This window comes from Corvus moneduloides, chromosome 3 (assembly GCF_009650955.1).
Source record: "Corvus moneduloides isolate bCorMon1 chromosome 3, bCorMon1.pri, whole genome shotgun sequence".
In the NCBI taxonomy this organism is placed as follows: domain Eukaryota; kingdom Metazoa; phylum Chordata; class Aves; order Passeriformes; family Corvidae; genus Corvus; species Corvus moneduloides.
In genome coordinates, this window is record NC_045478.1 from 92949395 (window position 1) to 92961533 (window position 12139).

The 12139-nt window shown below is 44.1% G+C and overlaps 1 protein-coding gene across 5 annotated transcripts in view; it reads right to left on the bottom strand.

The window, feature by feature from the left end:
- LOC116441162 overlaps nt 1-12139 on the bottom strand; it is a 66875-nt gene that overhangs the window by 48322 nt on the left and 6414 nt on the right. The gene's annotated exons all lie outside the window — the stretch shown is intronic.

The following is a 12139-nucleotide window of genomic DNA, read 5'->3' on the forward strand; positions in this document are numbered from 1 at the left end:
CAGTACCACTGAGCACCCTTAAATGCTCCAAGAGTAATGACAATTCACATATTTTGTCAATATCAAAACTTTTCAGGAACATTTGCTCTGTGTCAGCCAATGGACTTCAAACCACTCACTCAAAACAAGCCTAACATTGAACAAACCTGGTAGCTGCCTATCGAGAGGGTTGAGAGATCTGAAACCAAGCTTTTACAGGTCAGATAGATCACGCTGCTTCTGAGTTTCCTACACAGAGGAAACCCTACCTATCTTGTTCCTAAAGTGACTTTTGTTTGGCTGCATAGAGCCTACCTGGAAGTTATTAGATCAAACCTCTGAGCTACACAGCTTAGTATGTGTCTCTGGCAACAGCCAAAACCAAATGAGTCAAAGGAAGATGCAATACTTAAAAGAAACCTTTATAAGAAACAGTTCTGGAATAATACGATCACTGCAAGATGAACTTCATTATTCCTTACACCTTTTTATTCAGAATAACAAACACTGCTGTCATTCTCAGCTGGCTCAAGCTACTTGCTCACAACAGAATCCAGTGGCAATACATTTCAAAATGTTACATGCTGTGTTTCCATTTTAAGTGTCATGGGCTGTGCTTGACTTTTATGGAAGATGAGGCAAGCATGCAACCATTACACTGATTTGAACCTTTTTTACCTCCACCACCCTGGGGAGATGTCTTTGTAGCGTTTCAGCAACCCAGAGACACAGAAGAGTAGCTACACTTAACTAGGTGTCTATGAAAGACACACTGCTGATGCAGATAAACAATAACAGTGGAGAAATTCTGATTGATACTGAATTTGACAGCTATTAAATCAACACACCTATTTTGTGATTATCCTCCAGGATTGTGTTTGGAGGGTTTTGTTCCCCCAAAAGCATGTTGACACCTGTTTTCCCCTCCTTTTTTAGAACTACCTTTTGCTCTTCTGTATTTACACTGCCCTTTGAGAAATCAAAATATATTTTCCTTCCTTGCTATTCTTTAAACTACATTCTCAGCTGTCAAATGATGAATTGGGCAAGTCAGATTTCAGATTTATCCCCACTGCAGATATTCCTGAAGTAAATGCAGGACGTTGTTTTTCCTACTACAACTATAATTTTCTTGTATGTGTTCACACACATGCATCATTTAATAAAGGCAGCTGGCACTGAGGAACACTGCCAAACACAGAGACTTCTAGTTGTCCCCAGAGCAGGTATAATACCTTGTTTGTACCATGGCAGTTCACAGAGGGGACAGCTGACACTGAGGTGCCATTGTGTAACTGCTGTACAGACAGAGGTCCTGTCTCTGTTACAAAAGCTAAGGCTCCCATTCTAACTTGAGAGGTACTGACCTTAGTCTGTCCCTCATTCCCACATAAAAACCTTTCATTTGGACATGGCAGGGTTTTCAGTGAGGTTTAGCAGCTCTGCGTGGGAAACCTAGCAGCTTCAGTTTTTGTACAATGTCAATACATGGCATGGCACTGCTTCCAAAAAAAGAGGCAATGAAATCTAGCACATGCAGGTCAAACAGCTACTGCACAATGTCACTGGCTTGAGATGCTTAAGATAGGAGTTGGATTTGAGTCAATGATTGACATTTGAAGGCCTTTGTGCCTACCAGTCCTGGACTTCCAAAACACTCACTCTTCCCTGTGCAAGTGCAATTTTGACAGCTCTTCGTCTCATATGGGTAACTCTCCTCTACTGAGCCCTCCACAGTCCCTCAGGCAACCAAAGACCAATTCCCTTGCGAGTTGCCTTAAACACTTTGCTAGAGGCTTTCTTCAGAGCACCTGCAAGAAAAATCTCTTTCAAACAAGAGACTCTAGCTTTCATGCTCCCTAACAGAAAACCATCATTCATAGTAGGCTAACCATTAATCTTGCAGAGTTGAAATTTTATACCTGAAACTCCTTGCCACGACACCCCACACAGGCAAAGATTAATGAAAGATCAAAAAAACTATTCTCCCTCTGGATAACACAACTTTCCAAAAACTATACATTTGTGGAATCAAAGGCTAATGCTCTGACTAGCTGGAGATATATATTCTCTCCCTTGATTCTTCCCAGGCTTTAACAGTAACCTTCCCCTAAACATTCAGAAACATTTCACTAAACACAGCAGTACTGCCTTCAGGCCTCCAGCCTCCCTTGCACAGTCCCTGTCATATATTTGCCACAGATTTACTTTTGTCCAAGGCAGTACAGCCCCATTTTCCTCAGAAATGGCACGGCTATAGCAGAAAATTTAAAAACTCCATGTCAAAAGTCCCACCAGATCATGGCTTCATTCACAGCGCATCAATTGCAGAACTGTTTAGACTGAAAGACACCTCTTGGTATCACGGTAGTCCAAGCTCCTGCTCAAGCTGGAACAACTAGAAAGGTTGCCAGGACTGTGTCCAACACACACTGTGCCTTAACATGCAAAATTGAAAAGAATAAAATAAAATCTTCAATTCACATAGATGTGTGAATGTTTGCAAACTATGGCACAAAAGAAGCCAAAAACCAAAGGACAGGTGCCCCATCCACCCTTCAGTCTTTCTTCAGGAAACACATCAGAAAGCAGCCTCGTGTTGATGAGGATCTCAGTGTTACACCTGGGTTCTTCAGCTATGGCACCTGATGCGCCTTCTGTCAGGATAAGGACTCCTCCCGTGCCAGACGGAAACATGCACTAACCTCCCCATGCATTTCATTTTTCATCCATCTCTAGTAAGGAAATATGGGTTTGTGTAAAATAACCAGATGGTATTTAAGGAAAACTTGAGCGTAAAGCTTATACCTTTGAGGCAGTTTTAACATGAAAGACAAACTAGCAGATACAAGAAAAAACTAGAGATAGAAAAATATGTCTTTCTCATCACACTGACACTTGTCTACTGAGTAATGATAACTAACTGCAGTTGAAATTGCCCAGGTCCTAAAGGGTCACATCGCCCTTAAAATCTAAAGCTCTGAAATGCATCAGACAATAAAAAAGTCCCACTATGCTAAAGTGGAGCTCCTCTTGGTTTGGCTTCCAGAAGAGAAATTATCCTGCTATCATACAATCAGAAGTAATGACATTAAGAATCATCTGTGAGCTTACAAAGGATAAGGAATCTCACTTCTAAGGTAGAATAAAACTCTCCCAACAGGCTTCACTTAAAGGCTGCATTGTCCTAAAAACCTAAAACACCAACAGCATGGTTTGGTGTGGTGGAGGTGTATTCATGAGGAAGAGATAATATAAAGATACAACTGACCACAGGCAACCCCTTGTTCCCAGCTTGAATGAAGAACGCACACCGGCAGGAGGGCATCATTCCCAATCTCCCTCTGGGAGCGAGGGAAGGAGGGAGTTACCTCCAGGGAGGTGGTTTTCCTGGCAGAAGCCAATACTGGCTGTGCTGCACATATAAGGCTATTTGTGACACAGGCTTGTTAACTTCAGGCCAGCCACTCCACGGAATCTCTGTGACTACGTAAAATCCCCTCCAAGAGCCCTGGAAAGAGACTTTGCTGAGTTGGTCTCACACACTGGTTCCTGGCACAAAACCAGAAAGCAATGGATGACCTCAACAATGACTACTGATATCTCTGCGATGGGGAACTGATTTCCATTTCTTCAGACTTCAGACTGGAGAAATGAAACTAGGGCTCACTTACCTCCCCCCCACCACACTGCCTACAGAGCAGCTGCTACAGACATGGACAACCTACAGCACAGGGCTCTTCTCAATTTCCACTGCTTGGCTTTAGCAAAAACATTTCACTAAATTTCCCTAGTGTTATTTTTCCAGGTCAACAACTGGTGCAGTTGCCATGGGACACTGCCTGATCTTGAACGAGGGAGGTGCCATCCTGCCAATTATAAGAAACTCTGAATTAGAGAGAGTTGGAAAACAAGGTAGATGATGAGACATGGAAAGGCAGTTTTGAGCCATGGAACATGAGGAAGAAGGAAGGAATGAGTCAAACAGACCTTCAAATTAACATGCAACTCCTTTCCCAAGATCTCCTTTAATTTTGAGAGATACTCAGTATTACAGGGAGAATTTATGCTAGTACAACAGGCTGGTTCTCTCCTCAAGAAAAGTTGCCAAGCTGAAGTTCAGTTCAATCTTCAAACATGCACATGTGAGACATGACTACCCAAGCTATATCTGGGATTTACAGCTGGGGTCCTTCAACAGCTAAACTCCCAGCCAGAATCATCCTGGTTTGCAAAAGCTTTTCTAGAGTATTTTTTCCACATTATGTTCCTTTTTAATTTTCACAGTAGGTGTGCCTTCCAACTCTATTCCCCATTTCCTTGCAAATGGCTACAGTTCAAACCCAGGGTTCATAACCCTTGAACATGGTCTTGCTTGACAGAGCAGCTGAGTCAATGAAAGCAGGGATGGGCCAGTGGGACACAGCACTCCCTGAGGCTCTTGTTTCTAGGCCTGCTCCATGCCAAGGACAGAAAAATTCCTATTGTAGGAATGCCATCTTCTAAATGGAGCTAGAGTGTATTTAATTGTCAGTGGTTTCACAGATCTGAGGGAAGCAGAGTCACTCCAGGTAGCCAAATCTGCAACGTTTTAATAGTCCAGTTATTATTTTTGTTCAGTGCTTACCATTCTCAGACTGCCAAACATGGTGACTGGCAACACTCAGGGTACAGGTGGTAGCAGTCATTAACCAAAGAACATGGAAACCAAGCTTCTGCTCTGAGGAGCAATGACCGAACTGCATTTCCAGAAGCATGGGCTTAAACTGGGTTGCCTAGATCTTGAAAGGAAGGCACAAGGCTTACACAGAACAGTGAGGATATGAGTGGTGCATGGGTGTGAGGAGGCACATGCTTGGTCCTCTTACTGTTTTAAATCGTCTCCCTCATCCACCTGCATTTTCACAAATACATACGTGTGTTTTGACCATACTGTCTACAGCTTCTGGGAAGAATTTACCCCTGTGGACAAATCTGACTAGAACTAAAGCAGATACACTACCCTAGACTTGGGGATCCTCATCTGTGAGTGGAATAAACCAGAGGACTCTATGCAGACAAGAGCACAGCTGACTCTCTGCACTCTCTCATCTGCCCCACATCAGTTCTCTTTGCAGCAGACAGAGCGTGCAAACCTCTTTCTCAAAATCTTCCCCTGCTCTTCCCAGGGCTAAGCTGAGATGATTTTGCAGGGGAAGACTAAAGATAGAAAAACACCAGGAGGTTTACAAAATAAAAACCAACCAGACAAAAACCCCCAAGAAACCAAGCAAGTCCCGATGCTTCACCATTAATCCAGAAAAGTATGTATACAGCAGCAGTGAGCCTATGGTGCTTGAATACGTGGAGTCCACAGCCACCAGAAACTGGATACCCCATGTTCCCTGTCCTGGGGAAGTGAATGCAGCTGATGCCTACAATTGAGACTCCTATCCACCCTGGTCTATTCTTAGAAACTCTGGGCAAATATTGTTACAAGAGTGCAACCAAGACCATGCTTTTAAATTCCACACAAAATAGAAATAAGTACTTGCAAACAAACTAGAACAGACTCAGTTCTACCAATGGTATAGGCACCCATATGGATGCACACTCCTCCTACCAGGCATCACACATCTGTGACAACAAAAGACACAACATGAATGCTATCAATTAAAAAATTAGTCTTTAAAAGGCCTCCTAGGCAAAAAACACCCAGACTCTGTTCCTTAGCACCCAAAATACTCCAAATCTGAGAGAACCCCATTCAGTTTATTTATCCTCAAAGCCACTATGAGAACAAGAATCTCTCTGATTAAACATAGCTGCAGTCATGTTTGGGGCCATGATTTCAAAGGTTATAAATTTCACTTGTTAAAAATACAGATAAAGCAAAATCACTACAGCACTCACTCAGCAGGTGGATGGGGTCTGGTAACAAAGGTGTTACCACAGAAATAGAGCCTTTAATCCTTCAATTTCCTTCTTGACTTCCCAGACTACTGTGTTCCAAAGTAAGACTGCTTCTGCAGTATGGGAGCCAGGGGAATAGTGCAGCTCCATGCTGTGATATATATCACTCTCTCTGGTAGCAGGAACTTACACAAAATTCTCAAACTATCCCTATGTTGTTAGCTTAAGAGGCTAGTTAAGTTTTATAGCTCTTCCTACAAGTGACAGAAACCATACACTACTCCAACTCCACTTCTACCTGCAGGTAAAGCTCACAGATGTTCCACTTCCCAGTAAGTGTCCCACAAATCTCCTACCCTCCTCCCACACTCAGCTTCTGCTCCATACAGACACCCAGCACAGCCTGGCCTCAGGTGGCAGTCACCTGCATGGACCCACACTATGAGTTTCTCAACAGCTCTGTTACTCTACTTACAGCTTTGCTGATGCGATGAAGAGAATTATGGCTAATTCCTACCCAAGTTTCAAGGATTCTCATGGAGGCTGGCATTCACCTGTTCACTTTCTCATCCTATGAGGGAAGACAGCATAGCTCAGATGAGAACTAACAAAGAAAAAGGTGGCAAAGCGTTGGAAAGCATCCATCAGAAAGAAGCAGCAACAGTTGGGCTGCAAAGAGATCCCTTTCCAAAGGGGGTCAACTGCCCTGACGGCTCTCAGCTTGGAGCCCTTGAAGCCTGGCTGACACCCAGCAGGAGCAGTGTTATTCAGCAGTGTTGACACCACAAAGCACAGCAATCTGGAAAGACAAAAAGGACCCTGAAGGATTAAAGACCATTACAGGGCCTCATCCATGCTGCACTAAGATACAGTGACTTAGCTTCATCTGTAACTTACAGCCCATTTGCTGCTAAACCTTAGCTCCAGATAGTCAGATTAAAAGCAAAACTATTTATCACAGGCTGACAACCCTCTCAGACATAGGGAGTTCTAGGGGCACCTAGAACTGGAAGGGCACCTATAATAGCTGATCTTATCTGTAGTGCATTTACTCAGGGAGGGAGGATGGGAGCTGACTGCTCACACCAGTGCCAGCCATTCCTGCCTTGGCCACAGGGATTTAAAGACACTCCTCCCGACTCATACCCTACCCCCACCAGCGTAGCTCAGTTACCATATTGCTGTGATGGGAAAAAGTTTCTTTGCACAGGCCAACTTCTCTGGCAGTTTACAGCAACTCCTCAGCATTCCATGAGTCCTGTCAACCAGGGAAGCACGGCTGACAGCAGCTGGCATAAACAACACATCTGGTAACAGTTTTTCCATTCCCTACTCAAAAGACTCAGAGGGCAACTGCCTTTGCCCTGAGATACTTCCTTAGCAGAGGAGAAGCTGCTTGTGTTAGGAGACCTCACTCGACACTCACCTCTGCTCAGCCATAAAGAACTACATTAGCCGCATTTGCAAACACAAGGAACAATGCCTTACAGTCAGGCTGGAAAATACATTTGGAGCACATGAGACATTTCAGGCTTCTCCTCCTCTCAAAATCTCACATTAACCCCTCTGAGTGCAAGCAGATGAGAGCTGTTTCATCTCTATGGATTTACACCAAGCTTCTTGTGTTTTATCAGAGAGCAAACCAGTAGGATAGTCCTTTCAGACCAGGTCTTTGATCCATCTGGTCAGGCACCTTCGAAGTAAGAGACAGGGACATGCTATAACTTGCAATGGCTCTCACTGCACCAGATTCTTTCCTGGTAAACTTTGTGTGATTCCAAGTGGTTCCTAGTTGGGAAAATCTGACAAATGGGTTGTCAGATCGTCCCACACATGGAGGGATGGGCTAGAGATGAGCGCACAAAGACAGAATTTGAATAATCACTCTCTTCTCCAGTATACAACACAGAAGGCACAAAATTAAATTAGTATGAAGTAGGTTCTAAATAAACAACAGATGATCATTTGGCAGTGTGTAGTTAAGGTGTGAAATACTTGCCACAGGATGTTCTGGATGCAAATACCCTACACAGATTTGGTGGTGTAAAATGAACAGGTTTAGGTAAAAGAAGCCTACTGGATTGCTAATGCAGGAGATGGGATACTGGGGGAAACTGTAGGTCTAACACAGGATGCATGCTCCTAAATCCGATTCATGGAAGAGGGACACAGAGTACCATGCATTTACTTACAATGTCACAATGTAAGGGAGATTCACAGAGCAAAGTGTTAACAGTGTTCCTTCAGGTCAACTCACCCCACCACAGAGTGCTACTGAGACAGTGTCCAAGCACCAAATACTAAACTAGCATGCCCACATATCAGTTTGGGGGCAAGATGGGAAAAGCTGCATTGCACCGCAGCCCTCTGCAAAATACCATTGAGCAGTTTCCCAAAAGTGATTGGTTCTGTCCAAGCCAGAACAAAAAGGGTTCTCTGAGAACAAAAATATGTACATGGAATCTGCTGATTTTTCAAGCTTGTAAATTACTTCAGTTTATATGCTTCACACCAAATACCTCTGTTCTCTCCTCTTAATTAGCCTTTGGCCATAGAACTTTATTTCCTTGGAATAACCAACTCATAGGAGTAAAGAAAAAAATTATAAAGAAAAAAAAGAAACACACACAACAGTCTGGCTGCAGACAACTGTCTGGAACAACCACTTGGCTTTGTGTGTAATAACTAGGTGACAGGATATGGAAGGATTATTTTCAACTTTTCCAGCTTACATCCAGACACTCTCAGCAAACTGGAGAACCTAGCTGCCTGTCTGGCACCTTTCCCCAAGATGGGAAATTCCCCATTCAACCACAGGAAATTTTATTCTCATCTTATGCCCATATAGAGCTTGGCAGATTGTGGCCTGTCATGCCAAGAAATAAGGATATCAGTTAAATAAAAACCATCATGCATCATGGAAACAATGTGACCCCATTAGGAAGGAGTAAAATGAGACAGATTGCTGAATAAAATAGGTGTGAAGGGATAGGATCTTCGTGCTATCAGCAACTCGAATTGTGTGATCTCCTCGAAATCCTGGCTCAAAACCAGGTTTGTAGCCAAGACAAACCAATTAATCAGCTACCAAGCAATAGTTTGGTCCCTAGAAATATGAGAAACCAAGGCCTGCCTATTCTCATTGGGGACATTTATGAATATTAAGGTATTTGGACATCTCCCAAATACCAGGTATCTCCCATCCTTTCATACACCTAAATTCAGGTAAGGACCATCTACCTCGAAGTCAGGCAACAAACCTCAGGTGAACCTATCCATGAAATGGGAGACATGACTAATAAAAGCCTCCTCTGGAGACCTAACTCTAGACTTTGGTTTTTCCTCCTCAGAAAGTGTTTCAATAGGTCTTCTCATATGGGCTGATGCTGGAACTAGGATGGGCAGGTGAATCCAGGCAAAGCTGTAGAGGGCTTTTCTCAGGTGTGTTTGCTGGGTACAAAGACTGACCAACCCAGTCGTGCTGTTTGAGGAAGGTAACCCATAGCCTCACAGTCTACCATGCCTTAGGAATACCTCCCTGAGTTTCACCACATCTCCTCGCTCACAACACTCATCTGAAGGGTGCATGCCAGTGGAGCACGGGCATCGATCTGCTCTCAGCACCACGGCTCAGGCCTTGGCAAGCTGAAGTGGCTCTGCAGCAGGCTGAGCCTGGATGATGAACTGCTTGGAGAAGTGTGCCAGGGGAGGAGAGGGCTGGAAACAAAGAAACAAGGGGCTAGTCCACACCAGCTGCTTTGTAAAGCACACACAGAATCTTCTTTGGGCTTTTAGCCCCTGCCACCCTTAGATAACACTCCGCTGTGCTAACCCAGAACAACTAGAAAGAACCAGGATTTGGATTACTGCACATGCAGCCATGTGGCAGCTTCAGTGTAAACTTACTAAGCAAGATACTTTCTCACATACACATCCAACAGGAAGTTTCCAGAAGCATCCACGGTATTTCACTCTTCATGAAGCCATCAAGGATGGACTAGAGAACTAATCATGTGAGCTCTTCACATGGGTACTCTGTTATGGCATTCCCATTGTGCTAGAGCTTCTCAACGGGATAACAGCAAAAGTTCACCTGGCTGAGCACGTGGTGTGCTGCACTGATTACAGAGCAGATTAAAAAAATTTTTAAAAAAACCAAACTACTCACCATGTAAGATCTGCTCCCTCTGCCTCAGCCAGCTCCCAAGACGCCCCAGCCTCAAAACACCTACCCCACAAGGACTGAACAATTCAGTGTGACATATAGACTTAGGTACATATGGATGCCAGGTCTGTGTCCAAACAGACCAGCCCATGGCAGAAAGGAGGTTATAATGGGCACAAAAACCAAGAACATAGCAAGAGAGGGAAGAAATGCCTAGAGACACCCTGAGCTGTCCACCCCCAAGGAGCGACCACGCTGATCCAGAAGAAACCTTCTCTGAACTATGCTTCACCTGTTTGTTGCATCCCCACAGCTTGGGCAGCCCTGTGCCCAGCCTGGCACGGAGACAGCTCTGCATAGGTCACGCTGGGCCGTATGTCCTTTACATCGACTTTTAGGCCTGGGTCACAGCAGAGTTCACTGCACAGGGAATGCTTTCAGTGCAGATAAAGGTCACAACTAATTGGCTTTTCTCGAAATCCTTGCCTGGGTGTTCACGCTGAGTACTTGTGGGTGGTGCTGGTGCCTATTCACAAACAGCTTAGCTGGCTGACTGCTGGTCACCGGTGGCAGGAGGACAAACAGGCTCTGCCCACGGCCACGCACAACAGCTCCTGCCGCAGAACATGGCCCGAGCACACACATACCTGTGATGCTGGTTGCTAGGAAGAGCTGGGTCACCCAGCAACCTGAATCCCACTCAACCGGAGAACAGGAGCTACAGATAAAGGCACGGGGGTAGGAGGGGTTGGTGCTGCCTACAATGTGTGTGGGAGTGTTACTTCCCACTGAAAAGGGAACACAGCCCTTGGTCCCCATTCTGAGGAATCCAAACAACACTTCTGTGACCTCAGGCATGCTCCAGGAACAGACAGAGAAGCTGGCCAGGCTGACACATTACAGCAGTGGTGCCCTGCCCACCCACCACTCCACAGAATTCTCCTAAGCGGATGCAAGCCTTGCTTTTTGCTGTAAAAAAAGGTGAACCCACTTTTTTGTGACAGCCATATAATTAAAATAAATAATGACCTGGTTCTGCTTTCTATTTTCACCTCAAATATGAGCTCTTTTCATGCTCAGGAAAACGTTTAGCATCCCAAACAGTGCAGCAAATTTGGAACCTGGAGGACAATGCATGACAGCGGGAAATGAAGAACTGCACTATCCAGCAAAGAAAAATAATCAGTTTTCACTGAAATCCCAAAGTTAAATACATAGCACTGACTTTTCAGAATTTAGTTTTTCATTCAAATAAAATTCAAAAATTGGGAAATACAAGGAAAAGTAATGAGATTTCTTTGTGTCTCTGGGAGGTGGACTTTTTTTCAAGCTAGTCCATAGTTTCCTATCAGTCATAAAGGCAAGCTGAATGTCTCAATGAACTACCCCAATGTCAGTGAATGGCCTATCATGCTGTATTTGCAGTATCTGCAACTTGTCTGAAGTACCACTCTTTGGAATTAAGTCTGTACAGGAGATTATCAGTGCTGAATGTCTGCATAGAAAAGATGACAACCCTTAGAGATTCAGACCTTCGAAGCCAAGTAGAAAGAATTGCAAAGCCATTATTTTACAATGCCTCAGGCAGAAGTTTCAAAAACCCAAAGCTTAAAGTGTCTGGGATTGCCTGTTCTATTCTTAGCCTTAGCTAAGTATCTACCACAGCATTTCAAACCCACTAACATATATATTTTTAGTCCAAATTATCACAAACATAACTTCAGGCATATTCATAGATACTCCAAAAGTCAAAATTGTACTTACACACTTAGATTTGTGCGCTTGTGTCTTTCCTGAGATTACAACAAACCAGAGGCATCTAACACAACCAGTTGATGTAACAGGAAGAAAAGCAAAGTTTCAGTATAAAACAGAGTCCTCCAGCTCTAGAGGAATGAACTTGTTTGGTGGGATCTGCTGAAAACTCCAGAAAGGAGAGAAAACCTGCATACACCACAGCAGACAAAGCTAAATTTTCCCTGTGCCAAGCTGAAGACCTGTGACACATGACAAGCAATCAGCCCAAAGAAAGACAGAAATCAGTCTGTGGTCATTCATAGTAAGCACGAGCACTTATGCAGACCTTTGAAAGCACACCCACTG